The sequence below is a fragment of the Gavialis gangeticus genome, unplaced genomic scaffold (assembly GCF_001723915.1).
Source record: "Gavialis gangeticus isolate Ggan-Ray unplaced genomic scaffold, GavGan_comp1, whole genome shotgun sequence".
In the NCBI taxonomy this organism is placed as follows: Eukaryota; Metazoa; Chordata; order Crocodylia; family Gavialidae; genus Gavialis; species Gavialis gangeticus.
The window spans coordinates 3,251,089-3,254,746 of NW_017728997.1; the positions used below are offsets into that span (position 1 = coordinate 3,251,089).

Consider the following 3,658-nt stretch of genomic DNA (forward strand, 5'->3'; position numbering starts at 1 on the left):
CCTCCCAAGAAGCTCCCCACTGCACCCACAGTCCCTGCATCCTCACAGCCCCTCCTCCCTGCTTCAGTGCCCCTACCCCAAGTCCCTTACTTACCTTGGACTGAGCCAGGATCCATGCAGGCTGCACCACTCCAGGCTGCCCCACATGTGGAGGCAGCCTGCTTCAGCACTGGGGCAAGGGGCAGCTATAGAGGTGCTCTGGCCAGCTACCAGAGCATCACTTTGGAGGACCCACGCCTCCGGTTGCCTCAGAGCACAGTCCTGGACCGTGCACAGCCTTGCTTTTTTCGGAGGGTTTTTTTTTTGGTTCCCAGATATCCAGGCATAATATTTTGAGCCCGTACTGCAAATATGCAGCGCGAGGAACTTTTTTTGTTCCCAGCGTGCCTCTTGCCACATCTCAAACTGCTTTGAGTCACGGCAAGAGGCACATGGGGGCTTGTCTGGATGCGCCCACTAAGATCAGGGTCAGATCCTCTGAAGACAGGAAGGTCACACAACAGTAAGGGAGAAGGGAACTGTTCATACATACAGTTCTATTTCTCACATCACTTCTCTGTAGATTTAGTTTCTGAATACGATGCCTAGTCTTTAACATACCCTCTTGCTAAACGTCTGTCATTTCAGCATGCAGTGAGCTTTCTCCACACATTTCCTCAAGAGCTATCATGTGAGCTGTGAGGGTGGGGTGCCCGGCAGACCTGGCTCAGGTCCTTGCCAGTGGGACAAGGAGTGGGGAATTAAAGTACTTTCTGATCAGCTCAGCCAAGGCTACTGCCCAGGATGGCCACGTCCCCCAGCACAGCTTCCCTGCAGCTGAGGGGTGCTCCAGCACCCCCAGGTCCTGGCCTGAGCAACTGTAGGCATATGCCCAGATTTCTTCAGTCCACAAGGAATGTCCGTACTGTTACAAATCGGTTCAACCTAGGCAGGTTACACTAACCTGCAAAGATTGAATCAATGCAGTACATTTTTTATTTCAACCACTTTGGAAATGAAAGAGAAACCAATATATGGCAGAAGATGTGTAAAACTCCACTTTTATCATATATTAATTGTAAGGATTTCCATAATTAAATCTTGATGTGTTAAAGCTTGATCATCATCAATAAAATACTAGTATTATGTATATTAATTCGAACCATACTTCCCTGCTTTTAGACAGATGTAGCTTTAGCTGTTCTTATCTCTATTTCTGGTTATCATTTCCTCTTGCTTCCCCCATACCTGGCTAATAGCAAGGCTTGTATTGGAAAAAAAAAAAGATACAGCTACAGTGAGATAGGTTGGGCCACATTATAGTTCATCCCTGCAGGTGGCTTCATTTCAGTGGAGAAGTGATCCATTCACACATGCAAGGTTTCATTTCTTCAAAGAGAACTGTATGGATGGAGATTTGTGCCAATATGGTTCTCTTTGCAGAAAAGGGGTCATGAAATACAACATCATTCTTCAGGATGAAAGCTGTTATAACATTGTAAAATATTGTCTTTAAATAGTCACATACTTTATCATGCAAAAGGTTTTTATCCTAATATTATTTGATGTAACACTTTACACCTGAGGACTTCAAATTGCTTCTTATAACCATTAATGAATTAAGCCTTAACAGCATAACGTGACAGAACTGATTATATTTAATCTGAGTAAGCTGAGCCTCCAAGAGGTTAAGTTACTTTTCATAATAAAACAGCAAGTTGTTGTAAATACCAAAACTCTGATACAGAGAAGCATGTATTTAAATGTGGAGCTGGATCATGGGTTAGAGTAGATAATGGAAAAAATGGGGCTATCATCCAGGAACACTAGAAACACTAGATCATTTTTTCAGCTATACCAAAGTAAATACATTTAAAAGAAAAGGCTTGAAAACACTAATGACAGCAATATTAAGAATAACATATTGTATCTCATATTGTCTAGAAATGCCGTTGAGGGGGTGTAAACGTTGCATTTTCCCAGTTCTAATATTATCTATCACAATCAAAGCAACTTTCTCAAGTTAGATAAATATAAATGATATAAATTTAGGGCTCTGCCTGAAAACTAATACTTCAAGATTTCAGGACACAAAACGCTGTAGAAAATGTAAAACAAAATGCTGTACTAAAAGTCAACTAGTTAACAAAAAATTGTTCTTAAAGAAACTTCCTTTCCCTTTTGCTTAGAAGTTGAAAAACCTTGTTCCCCCACTCCTCCCTTTTTGTAGAGTGGAAAGAAGGGATTAAACTAAATATACAATTGGCAGCTCGAGCTGTCTCTGTTTGTCTAAAAACTTAATGCCTGATTGAGAGTCTGTGTTGGTAGGGGGTGGAGAAAAGAGGAGGAATGTAAAACTCGAATCTTCTTGCTGGTTGATAGTCTGGTCTATTTTGGATGATTGCTAAGGCTTTGCGAATAATGTTTAGATGCATCTTTCATTTCTCTGTTGGAGTGAAATCCACTTTCCTTGCATACTGTCAGAGTAACTAGGCTTGATGCAGGTGAGCTGCTGGATACTGGAGATGTGAAATCCCATATGGCTGTCAAGGTGAAATTCATTCCCTCTTAAAGGCAGGGCTTTCATGATTGCCTCCTTATTTCTGCTATGCTAACCTAATACCTGCCTCTGACAGCCTGCCCACTGCTTGCAGAAGTACTGACCTGCGTGGGATTGACATGGAGGCCCCCCGCACAGCTGCTCTGCTAGTGGCCTCTTAGCACCGTCATAAAGTGGAGCTGTTAGAAAGGCCTTTCTGCAGCCCCTCAATAGTGAGCTGAATTGGTCTTGACAAGCATGTGTGAGGTAGCGTGTGCTTGGATATGAATCTTTCCCAAGTTGATTGCTGAGTCAGCCTACTTTACAATTGCCAATGGACTTCCTCAACATATTCTGAGGAAACCTCCTGTCATTGGCAGAAGATGCCTGAGTGATTGTCATGGAAATCACATCAGGTAGTGCTACAGGCCCAAAGCTGAAGTAGCAGGCAACATGGAATGAGAAATGAGAACTGTGATTAGTTTCCACAGCAGTGAAGCCCAAGAGGCCTGAGGAGAGCTACAGGTCATCAGCAACAGAGAACAATCATTTCCTGAGCACAGCAGCCTCTAGAAAACTCAGGCTGCATTTCTACCATAGGGCTAAATCCTGTTCACATTACTTACGTGTATAGTCCCATTGGAGCCAGTGCCCATATTGAAAAGCCTCATAGAGTTAAATAGAAAATGGTAACTGCTCAGTGTGTATTTTACCATCCTAGAGAAATCAATAAAGAATTATATTACTTACTACAGAATTATGTAGGATGGTGCAACCCTCCCCCCCAAAAAAAAAACCTGCAGAAAAGGCATCCATTCCAACAGAAATTTCTAGGACTTTAAGGCAATATTCTGTAGAAGCCAACAGGTTTTACCCAGCATGACATTTTCTTCTGGAAGGGCAGGATTACCCCCATCAGTAAAATGAGTTGGATTTAGAACATTCTCTTAGTGGTACATGTGTAAAGCCTATCATGAAAGTACCTGAGTCCCTCACAGTACTTAATGGATTTATGCTCTCAGCACTCTTTGGGGTAGGGAATTCCAAATGGAGAATGGAAGCACACAGATTAGGGGTGCATGAATAGAAATTTTGGGGGCTGATACCGATAGCTGATTTTTAAGGAGGCATATCGGCTGA

General features: G+C 42.6%; 1 protein-coding gene across 3 annotated transcripts in view; it reads right to left on the reverse strand.

The window, feature by feature from the left end:
* GRM7 (glutamate metabotropic receptor 7) overlaps positions 1-3,658 on the reverse strand; it is a 679,515-nt gene that overhangs the window by 258,468 nt on the left and 417,389 nt on the right. The gene's annotated exons all lie outside the window — the stretch shown is intronic.